Raw genomic sequence first — 22283 nt, 5'->3', positions numbered from 1 at the left:
TGATGTTACATTCCATGAGCTTGTGGAGCATGAATTCTGGGAGCTTGAGCTTGCCATGAGAGATTGGACTGTTGGCTCCATGATGGGTAACAGGAATCAAATAGCGGTCGTTCCCCAGTCTAGAGAATGATGTGTTCATGTACCCATAAGATTGGTTAGAAGTTTGTCTCATTGTAGGACATTCTCTAATATGGTGATAAGGGTCATGGCAACATGAACATGGTCTAAGGAGTGTCAGAATGCCACCCCACAAGTGTGAAAACAAAAATAAAATAATAAAAAGAAGTTAAAATTAAAGGGGAAATAAAAACAAAATTAATAATAAAAACTTACTAATATGCAAACTCGAATGACCCTGCATGAAACAAAAGAAAAAAAAAAATCAGATCTATAATTAGTGCAGTAACTGTGCTGCTCTTTGGATGTGTGATCGATCGCACCGTGAGGTGTGCTCGATCTCCCTGGTTGGGCGTTCGAGCGCACCTCCAGAGGTAGAACAGGAACTGCATAAAAAACTAGAAAAACATGAAAATTTAAAACAAAAATAAATTAAAGGAAAAAAAATTCCAAATAAAATCAAACAATCCCCTGCAACGGCGCCAAAAACTTGTTGTGCCAAATATTACCTAAATTAATAGATAATATTTAGTACGTTTTACTCGCAAGTGCACAAGATCAAACGATGGTATAGTGCAGCAAGTACGAGATCGAACCCACGGAGATTGTTGATTTTGTTTTAGAAGTAATTAAAATACCAAACTTGTCGCGAGATTGATATTGATACTAAGGAAAATAAATAAAGATAAAGATAAGGTAAAGGAAGAACTTTGATATCCACCACTAATTATGTTCAAATAATATAACAATATGCCAATGATCCAATCATATTATGAATACCTAATGTTTGTCAACCTAAGGGCATACGTGTATACTCCTTAAGCTATTGATTTCCAACGAGTTAGGCATGGGTATATACTCTAACTCTCTCAAAGGTTTTAGCAAGGGTGTATACTAAGTTGTTTTTCAAGAAAGCATAAATCTATGGAAATCGACAAACACACGGAACCTAGGGCATGGGTGTATACTCCCGGTTTTTCATGGATTAACCTAGGAATCAGGTGTGGATTTATTTTGTTACTCTTATTAAACCCAAGATTCGGTCATCCAAATTGATTTAATTAACTAATCCATTATACCACATGCATATAATGGCCAATTACATACATATGAGAAATTCAAGAAAACAGGAATCAATCAAGTTAAGCAACACAATATAATTATCACAAAGACACCAATATTGAAATATTAAATAAACATAAGTAGGGCTTCAATCTAGCTCTCCTTAAGAGTTAGTTATACATAATTAAAATAAAACTAAAAAGAAAATGGAAAGAAAGAATTGAAAACCGCTCATAGAAGTAGTCTCCAATTCCTCTCCCCAAACTTGTCTCCTTGAATCTGTGTATTGAATTGTGAGGCTTAGAGGTCTATTTATAGGTCTTAGGAGAGTCCTAGAAGCCCTAGTAATCCGTGGAAATTTGAAGATTTAAGTCCTAGTCCAATTAGGATAAAGAAAACCTAAGTCCAAATCGGAATAGGATTCGTCCAAAATTACTTTCCTATCTTGCGGGGTGATTTTGGCATAGTGGCGCTCCGAATTAGGAAAATTTTATTTCACAATGATTTGTATAATTTTAAGTTAGCTTTCCAATGTTGCTTGAATCACCTCAATTGGATATTGTAGCTGAAAGTTATGATCAAAATACCGAGACATATGCAGAATCCAATTTTGAATCCAATCTGATTTTGACTTCAATTTAAGAAATTCCGATTTAATCCTTTCCTTTATTTGATTAAACTTAACCAAATCTTCTAGGTCTTCCCAATTTGCCCTTTAAGCTTGGAACTTTTCCGAATGACCTATAGAGCAAAGAAAATACAAAAAAGGAAATAAAATATCACAAACTAACAAAACTAAGGAATTAACAAATATAAATTAAGGGGCTAAAATACATATATTTTAGCACTTATCAATAGTCAAATGCATGTGGATGTGATATATGGGCCTTGGATCCAATGTTTATTTCATGATCGGCACAATCTTAATTGGCAGGTCACTATAGGACATACATTATTAGTAGCGTAGGCCACCCAAGGTCGGACTCAGTCGGGCTGCTAGTATATAGATGGTAGCGTACAATAACCGAGGCACCGGCATTGTATTACAGGCCCCTCAGGATAGCGCCAACCCTACTCAGAATGGGTAATATCTCGGGTAAACCATACATGATAGTTATGACCTACTAAAGCATTAGTTTCCTGCATTAAAACTCTTAGGTGATTGTCGCTAGAAGTACATCCCTTATTGCAACAAAATGATACTTTTATGGTGTATTAATAGAGACAACACCTCCTTTAAAATTCTTGTCAAACTGCACGTTTATTTTCGCTGCTTAATAATTGGCTCATGTCATACTCAACTGTAAGGTTTACTTACTAAGTCTTTAGACTTATGTAGCTATTACATCTGTAGGAAACTTCTTTCTAGGAAGAGAATAGTGACGAGATTGCCACTTCGGATTTCTTAAGTTGAGACGGAGATTTACGTGTTGTTATCAGGTTTGATCAAATTATTTGTATTTCTATTTAGTTGCTCCATGTCTATACTCGAGGATAATATATGCATTTATGGTTATTAGATTCCTCAGATTTATTTCACCATCCTATGCATTTACTCTGATTATGCATAGAGGGGTGATTCCCCAGTTAGCTACTTGTTAGCTGAATTAGAGTAGTTGTCAATAACCCTACTAGACTGGTTAAGGCCGGATTTGAGGTCGTTACATATATTGCATAAAGTTATCGTGTTATATATACTACAAGAAAATAGGTCTTTATCAACAAAAAAAAATGTCGTTACTAAGAGTCCAAAAGTCGTCGCTAATGACTTTTAGCAATGATACCTCGTTGTTGATAAGTTCTTGCAAAATGTTTGACCTTGTTGCTCATTAGCGACGACTTTAGGTCATTGCTAATAACTTCTTATCAGTGACAACTTTAGGTAGTGGCTGATAACTCCTTATCAAGAACGGCAAAAGTCATTGATGATGATGTTTAGAGTAGTCGCTAATAGATTCAGAACCCAAAACGAGATGTCGTTGTCAAAAATAAGTTATCAAAGACAACATTTTATCGTTGCTAATAATTCCTTATTAGTGACAACTTTTATTGTTGATGATAATGCTTAGCATTGTTGCTAATAGCTTCAAAAAAAAAAAACAAAATGTCATTGATGACAGCTTATTAGTGACGTCATCACTAATAATATTTTTTAATATTTATATAATTGCCATTGCTAAATTTTCCATTAAACTCCTAAATCATACAAGTATTCCACACTATATTCTATTAAAAATATGAGTTACAAGTATATATGTTCAAGCCTAGTAACTAAAGTTCACATTCGACATAAATTACACTCATGACTACACCTTATTCCACACATTGTTTGATAAATACTTACTTCTTTTCTTAGATTATTGTACTTGCTTTCTCGTCCTTAAGAGTTATCTATAAAGTAGAAGAAACCACACTTTAGGCAACTAAAGTATAGATTTCTATGCATATATAAAAAATTATTATGATACCAAAAAAATCAGGCACACACACCAATCAACTCAAGTTAGAATCTCAATTGGAACCTTACAATAAACCCTGAGCAGATGTCATAAATAATCAAAATGAGATAAAACACAATATCAACACCTCTAAAAGAATTAGTTCAGAGTTCAAATAAAAATAAACTTGTTTCCTAGCATATTTCATTTAAGCCTTCCTCATTGGAGCAATTAAAATAATACTTAATGGTAAAGGAAGAACAGGCAATACCTTGATTAGAAGTGGATTCACTTTTCTTTCAAGTTGTTCAAGTGCATCATTAAGCTCCAACAGCAAACCAACTAATTATGAGGTAGAATTGTAGGATAAAAATATTGTTAACCAACCATGAAGAAGCGTATGACATAAACTTCTATTGTTGATACAAAAAATAGCATTTCCATAAAACATGTTTATTACTTGTGACTGTGTGACTATTGATATTTCTGTTTTTAATACTCATTTATTATTAATCATGTAGTTTATAGTCATTAACTAATAGGGTAGGAATTTATTAACTAATAGGGTAAAAACATGTAATTTCTACCCAATAAAAAATATAATCAAGCATGAAAATATTGAGTAACTTATGTTTATAATCATGTACTTTATGTCACTATAAAGTTACGCTTAATATGAAATGTAACTTCTACTTTAGTAGCATATACTCATTAGCTCTTAAAAACATGTTTTTTACTTGTGACTTTATAGTGATATCACATGGTACAGATTTTACATGAAGAATGTGTAATTCAATTTATGGGCATTAAAAACAATTAACAAAATTAACATTCTCATATTCATGACAATAATAAAATAAAGTAATTCAAACAAATCAGATAAGAATTGTATTTACCATCAACATCTCGATGATGGCGAGAAAAACCAAAGATCTTCCCATGCGCATCGGGTGGAGGAAATGTCTGAAGAATGGAATCAACAATAATAGATTCATTAAATGTTATTTGAAAACAATGAGGAAAAGCAAATAGCAGCAAGTGTAACAAAAAATAGTACAATCTTGAGGCATTTTTTTAAAATGAAATACCTAAGACCCCAAGACGGAACAAGGTAGAAGTTAGAAGATAAAAACATGACATAAAATCGTGACTGTGTGTGTTTTATTGAGCCACAAAAAGTGTTAGATGAAAGTACCTCTAAGTACTGCAGACAAGTAATCACCAAACTTTTAATAACCTCAAAGCATTGTTTAAGAGTGACATATATATTTTATACAACAAGGAATGTCAAATATAAATGTAAATTATGACTAATGATGCTTCTTTCTTGTTCAAATAAAACATAAAACATCTTAGTATCTTACCTTGATGCCTTGCTGAAAGATATATGCTTTGAATTGTCAACATACCTAGCCATAAAACTGGTCACACTAATCCATGTGCATTCAAAAATACCACAAAAAGGGTTATAGATGTAGGGTGATTTTGGTGTGGGTTTACTGGGTGTTGGCCTTTATGTTTTATTATTAAGTTTATCAAATGAAAAAAAGTATAGAAGACTTGAATGTATAATAATAGTAAATAACTTGTTTGAAGCGTCATATCCTCTTTTATGTATTTGGGAGAATGGTTAATAGTAAGTTTTAATTTTCTTTAGTTGTGAGAACTATGTATGATGCAACAATCCATTAATTAAGTTTTACTCATGGTAGTGGAGTGTTATCAAACCTCGTATTGGAATCATGCAAAAGAGGAATTGTCCCTAAATTTGCATCCCATGGCTGATAAGCGCCGAATGTTACACGTTCAAGCCCTTTAAACTAGCATATGTTAATTCCTTAGCGTTGTTATTTGTTTGATTTTGTTCTATTTTTGTGTTTCAGGATTTTAAATGCAAGATGCAATAAACTCAATTGAAATTGGGCTTAAAGGACATTTTGGAAGCATCTTGAAAGCCTAGAATCGAGCATGCCAGCATAAGGGCTCGAGCGCACACAGTTTCCAAAATGCGGCAGAAGTCTTTTTCCACCTTGGATTGGGTTTTTAGTCTCCGACTTGCACTAGGAGACTGACCTACTATTTTCCTAGGGTTTCTAGGGCTTCTAGGGTTCTTCTAATCCCTATAAATAGACCTCTAAACATTGAAGAAAAACACACTAGCTTGAAGAGTTGAAGGAAGTAGATCATGGCAGGAGGCCATCCTAGTAGACTCATGAGTGGCTAAACTCATCGTGGGATATTGATGTAACCCTATCCAAGCACAATGGTTTGATTGTATCTTAATTTTGAGAATTTTAGTTTATGCAAGTTGATTGTATAATTATGAGGATTGCTACAATTTGATATTGTTCTTAATGTTTAAATGCATTTGTTCTTAAATTCAAAATCAATATTGATGAATTTCTTATCTTGTAGATTATACTTAGATTATACTTATTCGTTAATCGGGTAATTTCTTGTTTATTTTTATCATGCATAAAATGAATTTCTCTGATTAAATATGATTAACCATTAATGTATGGATAACGGTGAGGCGAAGTCAATACCCTATACTCTCTCTTATATTTCAATTCTCTTTCGCATTTATTTTATGCACTTTAGTAAACAACAAAATCACAAATATTTTCTTAAGTTAATTTTAATCTTGCAAAACTTGATAACAATTGATGAGTGCCAAATATTGTATATTTGGGCCCCTTAATTTGCATTTGTTAATCCTTTAACCTTATTATTTTCTGATGTTTGTGTTAGTTTTGGTGCTATAGTGTTTTGCAGGTTGCTAAGGGAAAACTGCGGCTTTAAGGTGAAAATTGCAAGGAAGTGCAAGCAAGTGCATTTTTGGAAGTAGGATCAAGCGCACACTTCTAAGCTCAAGCGCATATGCGCTCGAGCGCATACACACCCACAGCAATCCAGCAACACGCAAGCGCTGCGCCACAGGAGGAGTGATACATGCTCAAGTGCGATTGAGCGCACCTAGTGTGCGCTTGAGCGCACTCGTTCGACCTAGCAGCACTGAAACCCTAATTAACATTATAAATATCATTCTTTTCATTGTAAATGTACCAAGGGGGCGCCATTCAGTCTGTAATTTTGACTTTTTGTCATTTTGTAGCTCTAAAACGATTTCCCTTTGTAAGTTTCTTTGTTTCTATGAATTCAATTAGTGTTTTTATGCTTTTTACAATCATAAGAGGATAGAATCTTCAACTAAGGTTGAAGATGAAGCCTCACCATTGATTAGTTTTATATTTCTCATGTATGTTCATACATTTCCAACATTTATATATTGCAATTTAGTTATTTGATTAAATCCTTTTAATTGATTGTGTGATTATTTGTTTGATTAAACATTGGATATTCATTGTGTTTCATCCAACAAATACATCAAATCTTCTAATTGAAATTGGATATCCATTGTTTTTCGTAATTTTGACGAATACATTGGATGTTTTGCTCTCAGTTGGATATTCGGTGAGATTTGTAATTAGGATGAATTCATTGAATGTTTCAATAGATTAATTTTACAAAAAAAAAAAAAAAAAAGGATTAAATGCTTGTCAGACGTATGAAAAAAAAAAAAAAAAATTGAGAACGTATGCTTTAATTTGGTGAGGCAAATTATGTTGTTCACAATTACCTAACTAAATTACTAGGCAAATAATTATGTGTTTTACCCGCAAGTGCACGAGGTCAACACAGTAGTATAGTTTACAAATACAGAATCATTCCCACGAAGATTGCTGAATCTTGCTTAAAATCAATTCCAAAAGTAAACTAAAACAAAGATTGGGTTGAGTTGATAATGATAAAAAGGTAGGGCTTTGATATCCACCACTAATTATATTAAGTTAATATATCAATATGCCAATGTTTTGATCAAATTATGGCTATCTAATTTTTGTCAACCTAAGGGCATGGGTATATACTCTTTATGCTATAGATTTTCCTAAGCAACGAGTTAGGCATGGGTGTATACTCTAACTCTTTTCTTTCCTGAAGGATTTAGCATGGTATATACTAAGTTGTTCTTTAGAAAAGCATATGTTCTATGGAAATCGACAAACACATGAGGCCTAGGGCATGGGTGTATACTCCCGGTTCCCCATGTTGATTAACCCAAGAATTTGGTGTGGATATCTTTTGTTACTTATGTTAAACCCAAGACTCGGTCATCCAAATTGATTTAACTAACTAGTCCATACCACATGCATATGTTGATCAGGCACACACGTATGAGGAATTCATGCAAGCAGGTATTAATCAAGTTAAATAGCACAACAAGATCATCACAAAGGCACCTTGTTTTTAATTTCCCTTTTTAATTTTTTGTTATTTACACATATGTAGGGAGGCGTTCCGACACCCCATGGACCATGTTCTTTATGCCACGACCCTATCACCATGTTAGAGAATGTCCTTCAATAAGACAAATTTCTAACAAAATTTTTGGGCATCAGAACACATCATTCTCTAGACCAGGGAACGGCCGCTATTTTGATTCATATAAACCAACATGGAGCCAACAGTCCAATCTCTCATGGCAAGCTCAACCTCCCAGAATTCATGCTCAACAATCTCATGGACTGCAACTTCACTCATATCAGCAATTCTATGATCATGCATATTTCTCTCAATCAGTTCCACAACAGCAATGTCAGGCTGAACCACCTTCTCTTATAGATATGGTAAATACATTGATTAAGACTACACAGCAAGCATCTGAGGAGATGAAGACCTACTTCAAACCGAAAGGCAATAGTCTCAAAGAAGAAGAAGCATATCAAGAGGAGCCATGTTCCACCTACTGGCCTCCACAATACCAAGAAGAGGTGCCATCTCCCATATATGATCATTTGAATTCTTCTCCACATCAACATTATCAAGAAGAACGACCTCCTCCCAAAAGGTCTACCTTAGAAGAAGCAGTTGCTGCTTTAGAAAAACAGTATGATGACTTTACAAAAGATGTGGCGGCTCATCTTAACCGCATGGAAGAAAGAGAGCAATCATTTGAATGGATGGAGGCCCACCTCAAGCAAAAATCAGATACACTTAAAGAAGAAGAAGAAGAAGAAGAAGAGTGTCAAAGTCAGTTGGTGGCCAATCCAAATAAGCATTACATGGAGGAAGAATGCACCTACTATCATGCGCAAGCTGTCACACTGAGGAGTGAAGAGGTGGTTGAAAATCCAGTGGAAGAGGGAAAGGAGGAGCGAACTGAAGTTCCACAGGAACCACATCAGGAAAAAGAAGAGAGCACTAAGATTTTTTCAACATTGGCTCTTATTTCTAAAACACCAAGAGGCCAAGAGAGAAGTCTGTTAGAGCTACCACATGAGCAAATTGAGGACATCAAGATAGAGAAGCTCCGTGAGTTTTCTTCTTACTTTATTCCAGTTCATGATTCCCCACCAGATGAGAAACTGTTTGAGAAAACTCAAAGTGGTCCACCCCGATCTATAGACATCGGGAATCACCTTGCAGCAGAAAAGATTCATTCCCTTTGGTGCAAGAGAAGGAAAGATTGGTGCTTCAAGTTTAAAGTATCAAAGTCTGGCTGAAGACGTTAAACTTAGCGCTCATGAGAGGCACCCTATAGTTTATCTTTTTATTTTGTTTTGTTTAGTGTGTTTTCAGTTAATTTTTTTATTTTTAGTTTTGTTCTTTTTACCTGTTTTTGTGTTCTCTTATTTTGCAGGAACAAGTGTGCTTCAATTCAAGTTTGGGGGTGTGCTATGAGCCATGCTTTCCAAGACTATGTCGTCCATCTCCCAGGTACACTTTTTCCTTTATTTAGACACATTGGGGACAATGTGTCATTTAAGTTTGGGGGTATGGGCACACATGTTGTTCACACACACTTTGCCCCAATTTCATGTTATTTGTTTTGTGTGTTTGTTTGTTTAATTAAATAAATAAATAAATTATGCATGTTCATGTTTACCCTAAAATTTCAAGTTAATCTAAAAGAATTATGGCTTGAATTCATTAGTGAGCTTAAAATTTTGAACACATCATCTGATAATAGGGCTTTTCAGTTTGGTTACTTGTTTAGGACAGTTGAAAAATCACATGTTTAATCTGATCACACAAGCACATTAGCACATAATTTGTGGGGTATGACATGAGGTCTAATGTGTGTGTTTCTGTATCTTGGATGAAATTGAATGACTTATTAGATGGGCACTTTGGCATATATATGATGAAAATAAATAAATAAATAAATATGATCATTGATAAGCTTTTCACTGAGTAACTGGACCTCTTGCTTCAAAGCATTGAGTGTTCACGTCAAAAGGTGAAAAATTTTGATTTGATCAATGTCATGGTTAGTTTGGTTTTATAGCCTCTTTGACTCGAGTTAGTAGCTCCTTAGGAGTGTCTCTACACCTAATGCCCTAAAATCATCTGGTTTGGGAGTCATTGACTTAACACTCGCTACATGAGTCAATTAGAAAGCTTAAGGGAACCAAACATTGCACAACCTGATGAAAAAAAAAAAAAAAAAGAAGACAAAGAAAAATATGCCATTGGTGTTCATTCTAATAGGGATTTCAATGAATTTTGAGAGATGGAGACATTACATGTTGGAAAGATTTGGAAGCCTCATAATTTTGTGCTAAGTTCACTTCACACTATTTTCAAACTTGTGATGTTTTAGCATGTCCTTTGTAAGTAATTGAACTTTGAAATTCCAATTCATTGCGAAGATGGAGTTCATCTTTTTAAGCTTGCTAATGAATGAAAATCATGATCTTGAAGTGATACTTAATTTTTGGGGATAACATGAACTGTGCATGATGTTTGTGGGTAACATTTCCGGAAAACTCTCACGAGACTTCACTCGTCCTCTAGAGAATTCCTAGGGGTTTAAAAGGCTTGTTGCCTATGCTAAATGCAATCGTACATCCCACGAAAGATGGATTTATCTTTTTATTTTATGTTTTTCATTGTCTTTAGTTTTGTATTGCTAAAGGACTAGCAATATGTAAGTTTAGGGGTGTGTTAAGTGCCAAAATATTCATATTTTTAGCCCTTAAGCTTATGTGTGTTAATTCCTTAATATTGTTAATCTATGTTATTTAAGTTCATTTTTTCTATTTTTCATGCTTTTGTAGGCTTTTGGAAGAAAATGAAGTAAATCTGGAAGATTTGGGCTCAAAGAGAGAAAATGGGAAAAGTTGGAGCCCCTAACAGTGCGATCGAGCGCACTACCAAAGAAGACAAAGCATGAAGCGGCCACGAGCGATCGAGGGCACAACAGAAGAGGCTCGATCACAGACGTGCAATCGAGCGCACACGGGTTGCGATCGATCGCACCCGTGCGCAGTAGACACATTAGAGCCGCGACCAGAATGCTATTATTTCCATATTAGGGTTTTTCAACTCCCAATTGTAATAGGATTAAAACCCTACGAAATTTCTAGGTTTACTAGTTTGTCAAGGACTTCTAAAGCCTTATAAATAGACCTTTAAACCTCAAGAATAATTATCCTTGGAAGAGGCACAACTTTAGGGGAAGGAATTGGAGGCTACCTTTCGGTTCTTTCTTTCCCTTCTCATTTTAGTTTTATTTTAATTATGTGTAACTAACTCTTAAGGAGGGCTAGATTGAAGCCATAATTATGTTTATTTAATATTTCAATATTGGCGCATTTGTGATAATCATATTGTGATGCTTAACTTGATTAATGCCTATTTTTTTGAATTTCTCATATGTGTATGATTGGCTATTATATGCATGTGGTATGGACTAGTTAATTAAATCAATTTGGATGACCGAGTCCAGGGTTTAATAATAGTAACAAAAGAAATCCACACCGGATTCTTGGGTTAATCAACATGGAAAACCGGGAGTATACACCCATGCCCTAGGTTCCGTGTGTTTGTCGATTTTCATAGATTTTTGCTTTCTTAAAGAACAACTTAGTATACACCCATGCTAAATCTTTTGAGAAAGAAAAGAGTTAGAGTATACACCCATGCCTAACTCGTTGCTTAGGGAAATCAATAGCTTAAGGAGTATACACCCATGCCCTTAGATTCACAAACATTAGACATTCATAATATGATTGGATCATTGGCATATTGATATATTATCTAAATGTAATTAGTGGTGGATATCAAAGCCTACCTTTTTATTATCATCAAATCAAAAATCAATTTTTGTTTTGTTTTACTTTTGGAATTTAATTTTAGACAAAATTTAGCAATTCTTATGGGAATGACCCCGTACTTGCACATTATACTACTATGTTGACCCCGAGCACTTGCGGGTAAAACATCCAATTATTTGCCTATTAATTTAGGTAGGTAATTGTGAACAACACTTATCAATGAAACCAGGAGGCTGCTCCATGTAAACTTCTTCAATTAAGTACCCTTGTAAAAAGGCATTTGAAACATCAAGCTGTTTAATTATCCTATCAAAATTAACAGCTAGAGCACGGATGACTTGAATAGTGGATGGTTTGATAACTGGATTCAATGTCTCAGTGTAGTCCACCCCACTCCTTTGATCAAACCCTTTGGCCACCAGCCTTGCTCTATATCTCGCTACACTCCCATCAGCTTTTCGTTTGATTTTGAAAACCCACTTATTTTTTACAACATTATGGTGAGAGGGTCTAGGGCATAGAGTCCAAGCGTTATTGGTCTGTAGGGCATCATATTCTTGTTGCATAGCCTCCATCCATCTAGAGTCAGTTGCAGCCTGGCGATAAGACACTGGTTCCAAACCAAGCAAATTGGTGTGATAAAGTTTGAAATCTGGAAAGGATTTGGGTTTTAAGGACCCAGTTTGGGACCTTGTGGTCATGGAGTGTGTTGGTTGGTGTATTGGTGAGGGGTAAGGGGTAAGGTAGCAGGGACAGCAAGAGTGGAAGGTTCATGAATGATGGGTGTAGGTGTGGGACTGGTAGGTAAATTGTTGGTAATAGGATTGATGTTTGCTGCAGTGGTAGGCGATGGGGAAGCTGAGGTTATAGCTATTGGGGTTTGAGTTGTAGGTTGAGTTGATCTAGGTGGTGATAAGAGTGCAAAAGATGGATTTGTGTCAAGAGGAGTAGAAGCGGTAGTAGGGTCAAAATCAGTAGGAGAATAAAAATTGAGAGGTAAAGAAACTGGAAGTAATAGAAAGGCATCACCTTGTGCATTTACCTTGGATGGAAATTGTGTAGTGGCTTGATCTTTGGCAAAGAAGGAATCTTCATTGAAGATGACATGCTTAGACAAATAAGCCTTGTTGGTCATTGGATCTAGACACTTGTAGCTAGCATAATTGTAACCTAGAAAGATGCAAGGTTTGGACCTATATTCTAACTTATGCAAGCCATAGGGTCTAAAAAGAGGATAACAAAGACAGCCAAAGACTTTGAGCTTTTGATAATCTGGATCCCGATGGTAGAGTTTGAAATAGGGTGACTGATGGTCCAACACAGGAGTAGGTAATCTATTTATTATATAAATTGCAGTGAGGAATGCATCAACCCAGTACCTATTTGAAAGTTTGGAGTGTACTAAGAGAGTGAGTCCTGTTTCAAGAATATGCCTAAGTTTCCTTTCAGCTAAGCCATTTTGTTGTAAGGTGTACGGACAAGACTTTCTGTGTTGAATTCCATTCTTGATGAAGAAAGATTGAAATTGGTTGGAGGTGAATTCTCCTCCACCATCAGATTGAAACTGTTTGATTTTAGAGGTGAATTGATTTTCAACAAGAAGCTTGAATTTGACAAAATTTTCAAAAACTTCAAACTTATGGTGAAGTGTATATATCTAGGTGAACCTAGACCAGCCATCTACAAATATAGCATGATACTTATATCCACTAACAGATTGCACAGGAGAAGTCCAAATGTCACTATGTATTAAATCTAAGGGTTGATGAAAGATGCGACTAGAGGCATGAGAGGGCTGTTTTTTGCTTTTGCCAAGTTGATAGGAAACATAAGATGCAGTTTTATTGAAATTGAAATTAGAAACAGGAAAGGAATTGTCTTTAACAATTCAATTGACAATATCCAAAGATGGATGTCCTAATCTAGAATCCCACCCTAAAGAGGTGGTCTTTATTCCTATGAAAGTTGTAAAAGTCTTGTGTCTCTTGTGAAGATTCCCTCCTAGCCAAAGTGGATACAAGCCATTTTCACTCCTCCCCTCCAAGAGTGTTGCATGGGTCAGCAGGTCCTTGATGTAATAATGAGATGAAGTTAGAATGAAGTAGCAGCAATTATCGTGGCAGAATTTTTGTATAGAAAGTAAATTGGCAGATGCTTGTGGACAATGCAAGATATTATTTGATAAGTGTCAAATATTCCATATTTGGACCCCTTTATATATATTAGTTAACCCTTTAGTTGTGTCGTTATTTAATGTTTTGTGTTAGTTTTGTATTTTTAGTATTTTGTAGGTCATTGAAGAAAACCTACAGATTTAAAGGAAAAAATGCAAAGTTTGGAAGAAAGCATACTTTGAGAAGACCTAGATGATGTGGTTAAGTTTAACCAAATCCAAGAAAATGTTAAATCGGATTAAAGATCAAATTGGATTAAAGTTCAGATTTGATAAAATTTCGGATTGGATTCAAATTCAGATTCTGTACACATCTCAGTATTTTAACCATAACTTTCCGCTCAAATATCGGATTGAAGTTATTCAAGTGTCATTGGAAAGCTAACTCAAAATACTACAGTTCATTGTGAAATAGGATTTTCCTAATTCGAATGGTTACTATGCCAAAATTGCCCCGTAATAAAAGGACACAAATCTGGACGAATCCTATTCCGATTTCAGACTTCTATTTTGACTGGGAGACAAACCTCCGAATTATCTACGTTTAATAGGGCTTCTAGGACTTCCCTAAGCGTATAAATAGACTTCTTTGCATTCAAAAAAAGATATATAATTCCATAGATTAGTTTTAGGATACAATTTGGAGACAAAATGTAATCCACAGCTTTTCTTTTAGTTCAGTTTTTCTTTAGGTTTAGGTTTAGGTTTTAGTTTCATAATCATATGGAGATAAATTCTCAACTAAGGTTGGGGATGAAGCCTCACCGATGAAGAACAACATCGCTTTATTGTAAGTTTTTATTATTTCGATTTTATTGGTTTATTATGTCAATTGATTTATTTCTTTTCAATATGTGGCATGATTCTTGGATATCTTGTTGTGATTCAAAGATACAACTGATGATTTAGGATAATTTCACATAATTGATTGCTTGGTTTTTAACTCATAAAAATTGGATATCCCTTGTAATTTGTTCTACGGATACATCTGCTGTTTCAATTAAATTTGGATTCCTTTTGTGATTTGGTCAATATACATGGGATGATTTTGATTAATTCTTTGAAGCATAGTAAAACATACATAAGATTTAAATTGTGAGAACTTCGGATTAATATTCATGAATATAAAATATGTTGTTGTGATTTGGTGAGTGTAGATTCAGCATCCTTAGCGCCTTTATCTATTGATTTACTTAGTTTATTTAGTTTATATTTAGTCTTTTAATTTTCAAAACCAAAATCAAAACCCTTTTGGAACTAAGTTAGGATTTAATTAGTTTAGATATAAATTGCTTTTTCAAGAATACAATTCTCTATGAGATCGACCTTGCACTTGTAATCCATTAACTACAATCGATTCATAGACTTGCGAGTTAAATAAATTTGCACAACATTATTCAATTTAAAAGAGGAATGAGAGGTTTGTAAAAGGGCAGAACCAGTGTTCTCAATTTGAAGTCCAGTGCCATTGCCTACTGCAACCTCCCTAGTCTGCTTGAATTTGCAAATTTTCAAGTTAGTTGGTTATGTGTGCATTGGCTCCACTATTTGCCAACCATTGCTCCTCATAGGTTGAGTTGGGATGAGCAACCATGGCTGCTAGTTGTGTAGGTGGATTTTTGCCCTGGAATGCATAGTCCACCCTGTGGAAGCAGTCAACTACCAAGTGACTTGTTCTACCACAGATTTGATAGGGTGCTCTGGAGCCATGAGAGAAAGAATTCCTTTACTGCAAGGGGCCTTGAATTCATCTGCCTGTTCCCCTGGTTGTTATGAAATTCTAGTCCTCAGGTATACTGTTGCTACTGATGGTTACCTTGAGGAGGGCCTCTATTGAATTATTGAGGTCCGCGGTTTTATTGCTAAAAGTATGGTCAGGAGGATGAAAAACCATTCCTTGGTCAAGGTGTGAAACCTCTTGGTGAAAACATGGATTGGAAAGGTGGCCTGCCTTTTGATAGTTGGGAATGTACAGGTCTCTAAGCAGTGAGGGCAAAGGTGGAGTTGTTTACTGCTTGCTGTTGCTGCTACTGTTGTTGTTTGAGAAGCATTTCATGGCTGAGGAGTTCATCTTGGAAGTCTTCAAAACTGATCTCATTTGCTCTGGTGTGAAGTGAGTGGGTTGTGATGAAATGAGTGAAGGAAGGATTCAATCCATTTAGGATTGAGGAGATGAGTTCTTCATCTGGTATGGGATTACCTGCTGCATTTAGCTAATCTGCCAGGACTTTGGCAGATTGCATATAGTCTGCACACATCTTTGGACCTTGGGAGAGACTCTGCAGTAGCTTTTTCAAGTGGGAGATTCTAGATTTGGACTTTGAGGCAAACTTGGTGGCCAAGGAAGTCCAAGCCTAGTGTGAGGTGTTCAGCCCATACACTGTGGCTAAAACCTTTTCTAAAAGAGATGCTGTAATGATACTAAGAAGGTATTGATCCCTCTTGTTCTAGGTAGGGAATTCTGGATTGGGAATTTCTTTCCTTGCTTCATCAGTGATTGTCTTTGGAGGGCATGGTTCTGACCCATCCACAAATCCCATTAGATCATGGATTTGAAGGATTGGGTTGATTTGTGTTAACCAGCTTGTATAGTTTCTAGACTCGAGTTTTATGAGTGAATTCTGTGTGGTGTTTGGTGGGGTAAACGAAGGAATACTTGAGCATGCCATTGATAAAAGAGAAAACTTGTTTGAGAGGAATATGGCATTGGCCTGTTATGGCTCTAATACCATGAAAAACTTTGAGAAGGTTTATTCAAAGTTAATAAACTTACAAGTACAATGTAGTAGTATATATACTACAGCTTGACCTAATGCAGAACATAATCAAAAAAATATTACATAGGATTCTATAAACTAAACAAATCTACTAGCATCTTTCCTTGTTGTCCAAGGTACTGCCTAATTGTCCAACTTGCCCTCTAGAATATATTAGATCACAGGCTGTATCCTTGGGGAAATCTTCTCTATGTGCTATCATAGGTGGAGACAGTGCTATCATAGGTGGATGCCAAAAATCTTTCCATATTGGTTCAGATTTACTACAGCTGCGGGATGGACTTGCGCTCCATCACATTAGGCTTGTGCTCAAGCGTAGTCGGACTTGATTCTCGACTTTCTTCTCTGTTAGTGCGCTCGATGCTGCGCTCGAGCGCACTCGACCTGCACTCAAGCTCTTGATAGCTTGATGTACTTTAACATAATCATCATCATTTCTCAAGTTTCTTTTCTTAAAATGGAAACTTTCCCAAATATAAACTTATAGTATTTAGAAAGCATTTAAAAGAAATATAAGCTTTCTAAATAATTCATTTAGAAATTTTTCATGCGTGCAACATATCTCCATGATGGTAAATAAAATAATTATTTACAGTTTAATACAAGAATATATATATATATAGCATGACATTAAGTAATTTTAGAAGGGGTAGTGAATTTACTTACCTTTAGACTGAAGCTATGAGCAGTCTTTAAACTGCTAATTAACCAACTTGAAAAAAATATCTTCTTGTTCCATTCTATTTATTCACAACTAAATTAATAACAATTCACAAAAATCAATTAACTCTCCACTGCCCAACAGTCAACTAACAAGACTTTAAACATCAAACCCCCAAAATACCACTCACTGGTTCTTCCAAAAATTGACACCCAGCAATCAAGAACAACCCATTCGGCTAAGCCTCAAGAAATCTAACCAGTAATTACCAAAATCAAATACTCCAATCTACTCCTTTAGTGAAGTTAATCCATTAAAATCCAACCCAAAATATCTTGAAACTCAGCCCAAAAATAGAGAATCAATTCCCAAAACTAATTCAAAATCCTTAAGAGTGAAACCACTCAATATCATCCTGATTAAATCAAAAGGTTCTCATCTAAGACCCATTACTCAACTTAAAATCAAATACCCATAGCTAAAGGAAGAAAAATTTACCTTTGAAGAACTCATTTTTATTATTCTGCAAATCTCTCTCTTGGCCATCTTCTCAATCTCTGTTTCTCCCCCTCAGCATATCACCCTCTTTTTCTTTTTCATGCTTCTCTGTCCATCTCTCACTCTATTGCAACATCTCTATCCCCCTGTCTCATCTTTCTTACATCTATAAGGCTCCCTCTCTCTATCTTCTCGTTTCTTGCTCTCTGTTAGGTAATAAAGCAATGAAAGTAGGTGAAGTGAAGAAAATGAAAAGAAAAGTCCAAGCTGCTTCGTAAAAGAAGGAAGGAAGAAAAATGAAAGGAGTAATGAGTGGTACTAAGTCGCGTTGGGGAAAGCGGGGGAAGAGAGGGGTTGATGTGTTGATAGAAAAATGAGAAAGGAAGAAAATAATGGGTGGGGGCTTCATAGAAAAAGAGAAGAGAGTGTGGAAATAGAGGAATAAATAAAGGAAAAGAAAAAAAATGGTGTGCATTATACATGAAGAGGTCTGGTCCTATATAATAGGATATGAGCATTATTAACAACACCTTAGGCCCAATCCTTATTAAAATTATATCTAATCTCATCTAAAAATTCTCACACCCTTCTTCTTTTGCTAACACCAAATCAGCTATTCCTCAAAGCTAACTTTCATTCAAATGTATAATATATATCATTATACCATCATATCTCTTAAAGTCACCAACTAAATTATCAAGCTATAATCTATCCTAAACCTTAGGATGTAATGATCTCAAATAAAAATTCATTCCTACAATACTCTTATAATCCATAAATTCTTCAATAACAAATCTCATTACTTAATATAAATACTAAAATAATATTATCTTCAAATTAATATCTATAAATGAGGATTTTAAATCTGAGGTGCTACAAGAGACCTCCAAAAATGGTGATTTTTGAGGCAGTCTAATGAAATGTTCATATGTTGAATTTAAATACACTCCTCTTCATGCTTTTTAATATGTCTAATAACTTATTTCGAATAATGGCGATGACTTTTGGAAACTCCTTCACGCAGTGAATCCATCGATTGAGGACTTTAAGAATCATACCTTGGATATTAATAACCCACAATCATATCAATCGTTAGTTTCAACAATGCAATCATCTAAATGGGGGTAAATATGTATTACATTTCAATGACACAAATATTATAAATTTAATTTAGTGTCAAACACTTTTCTAGTACTTGTGGTTTAATGAATTTATTTTTTACCACCTTGGTTTTATTCGTACCGTAGATGGTACTTCGCTTAAGGATATATAAAAATAGAGATGGTCCCTCCATCCATAAAACTAACGGAATCCACTTCAAACCAATCAAAAATTACCATGTGGCAATATGCATCATTAAAATTTTTTTTTAAAAAAAATAGAAAAGTAAAAAACTAAAAATATTAAAATAAAACTAAAAAAATAAAAAATTGGAAGAGGTAGCTTGAGCCACCCTCCATGGCCAGCTAGGGGGTGGCTGAACCACTCTAAAGGGCCTTGAGGGTGGCTCGAGTCAACTCCCAAATGGCCAAAAGAGAGAGAGAGAGAGAAAAAAAAAAAAACAAAACAAAAACAAAAACAAAAATTTAGAGGTTGGCCTAACCACACCCTAGGGCAATGGGGGTGGTGTGGCCACATATTGGTCATATAGGGGTAGCCGACTCACCCCCTTGGCTCGGGGTGGTTCGGCCGCCCCCAAGGAGCCAATCCTCTAAACAAATTTTTAAGGGTTGGCCTTTTAGAGCATTCCCAGCAGACTCCCTATAAGGGAGTCTGTTCCCTAAATTTAGGGAATATGTCTAAAAAATTACAAAAAACGTCTCACAGCAGATTCCTTATATGGTTCCTTAAACCATCAGCTGCTACAGTTGAACCCAATGTTTTGGGTTCAACTGTAGCGATCCAAAGGATTATTAAATTAGAAAAAAATATTCTCTCTCCTCTCTCCTCTTGTCTCACGTCTCTCTGTGACCTCTCTTTCTCTCTCGCTCGCACCACCAAACGGTAAACGAGCAGCAAAGCATTCAAATCAAAGAAACCCAAACCGATCAAACCAGAGATTTCAGACCGTTGTTTCAACTTTTAATTGATCAAACCAAAGAAACCCAAAAATCTCATAAAGTTGTGGTTAAAAAATAGCAAAAATTAGAAACCCAGAAATCAAATCAAACCAAAGAAACCCATAAATCAAATCAAAGACACAAGGCATCAAGGCATGTGCATGCCGATTGGGTCGCAGTTGGATGGGATCGCGTTGTGCGAAGGGCTGGAGTCGCTGTTGATAAAGAACTCGGCGGACTTGGACGACATGAGGTTGATAGCCACCGCGAGGGGGTGTTGGAAATTGAAGAAATTTGAGGTGGTTGGGTGCAAGAGGATCACAGGGACGGGAGTGAGGACATTAGCTTCCTTGTTGGGAGGAGAAGAAAAGGAAGAAATCACATAAAGAAGAAATGGGCTGCTGCTGGAAGGGAAAGAAAGGAAAGAACGAAGACGGAGATGAGATGAGAGAGAAAAAGAAAGGTTAAATTAAAGGAATAAAATATAAAAAAAGGTAAAGTAAAAATAATAATATTTTAATAATATAGGGAAGCATTAAGAGAAGCTATTGGGGTGCAAATTGACATAGGGAAGCAAAAAGTAGTTTGGATCCTTAAACTTAAGGAAGATGACCGGGTAGCTGCTGGGAATGCGCTTAGGGGTGACAAGAACCACTCCTTCTATTTTTTTTTTTTTTTAAAATGAGGCATAGGGCCACATGTTAGTTTATACAAATTGCCTTATTCAGTATGTCAAAACTAGTCCTAATATTCCTTTCATATCACAAAGGTTTGGTTTGAAAAAAAAAAAGAAAGGATTTTCTAAGAGTTGTAGGCGTTTTCGTCATGAAAATGTCATGGCGAATCATGACTTTATGTGTGCTTAAGTCTTTGTAAGCTTTTGTCATAAAGACGTTAGGTATCTATCATAATGACACACTTGGATTGATTTTTCCTTTTGATGTGTTCATTGGGTTTCCACTTCATAACAAAAATACTTGTGTTACGATTGTGAATCTGTGATGTTTTTCCATTGAGTATTGCTTTTTTAACTTTATGCGTATTTATAGTTGATTGCTTGCTTTGGGGTTTGAACTTGGTCCCGTGTTCTAACAACATGGATCTCCGTAAATTTATGGATAGAAGCTGGACAAATGGACTATCTTCGTTTTTAGCCTTAAGAGGTACCACCTACAATACGAATTGAAATCTACCTAGACGTTTGTAAGGTTATTAAACCAAAGGGGTACCCATTCAATCAATCTATTCCAATTTTCATTATGTGATATCAAACTTATGGAATAAATTAAGTATTCCTCTTGTGTTACTATTACACCCATTACCATTAACAATCACCGATATACCACGGCATTTACAATTGTAACACATAATTTTGTAAGCTATACCGTTCTCATTAGTTGCGCGTGTGAGCCCTTTTGCCCCTCGTCGAGAAACCTTGTATCTATTGATTTAGTTGCAAGTATACCAGATTAGCGTGAGTATTGTGCTTTGCTCTCCTTCTTATTAAGAACCCAGGCCCAAATCCCCAAAAAAAGGCCACAATATACATATACATTCGCATATATTTACAACTAATATTTTATGTTTTTGAGTAAAGTTTATTTAATCCCTTTAAATTATCACCCTAATGATAATTTACTTTTCAAACTATCAATTGCGACAATTTACCTCCCAAATTACCAAAATAATGACAATGTACCCTCTAATGCTTGAAAAAAAAGTTTAAATTTTAGTATTTTGTTTTTATTTTAGTAAGAGAATTTCGTTATTTTGTTAAAATTGAGAGTACATTGTCATTGTTTTAGTAGTTTAGAGGGTAAATTGTCGCAATTGATAGTTTAGGGGGTAAATTGTCATCGGTGTGGCAATTTGAAAGGGTTAAGTGAACTTTATCCTATCTTTTATACACTTATACATTTATGAGGTAAAAGTATCCCTACCTTCTTAAACTAACATTCAATATTTCAATTTAAATATTTCCCGAATTAAAGATTCTATTAATACTCTCTCAAACTAATAATAAAAAAAAAAAAAGAGATTGTACTTTAGTCATTTTGTTTTACAAAAAGACAAAAATATTCTTTAAATTATTTCAATAAAACAAAAAACTACCCTATAAATTAGCAAAAAAGGAAAAGGTCATGTAACCCACTGTAGTGTCCTGGGTCTCGCAAAGACCCACGCCACACCAATCTGTTACCACTTTACTTATTTATTTATTTTGTAATTTTTATTAATGATATTTTTATCATTCTGAGAGAAATTGTAAATTTTTGATAATTTGGGTGAAGGACGTTGAAGCAATTTTTAGTATTAGTTTGATGAGTATGTCTACTTTTCTTTAAATATTATAATAATAATTAAATTAGGGCAAAAT

This window comes from Corylus avellana, chromosome ca6, assembly GCF_901000735.1.
Source record: "Corylus avellana chromosome ca6, CavTom2PMs-1.0".
NCBI classification, from domain to species: Eukaryota; Viridiplantae; Streptophyta; class Magnoliopsida; order Fagales; family Betulaceae; genus Corylus; species Corylus avellana.
Note: the sequence above shows the minus strand (reverse complement) of the source record.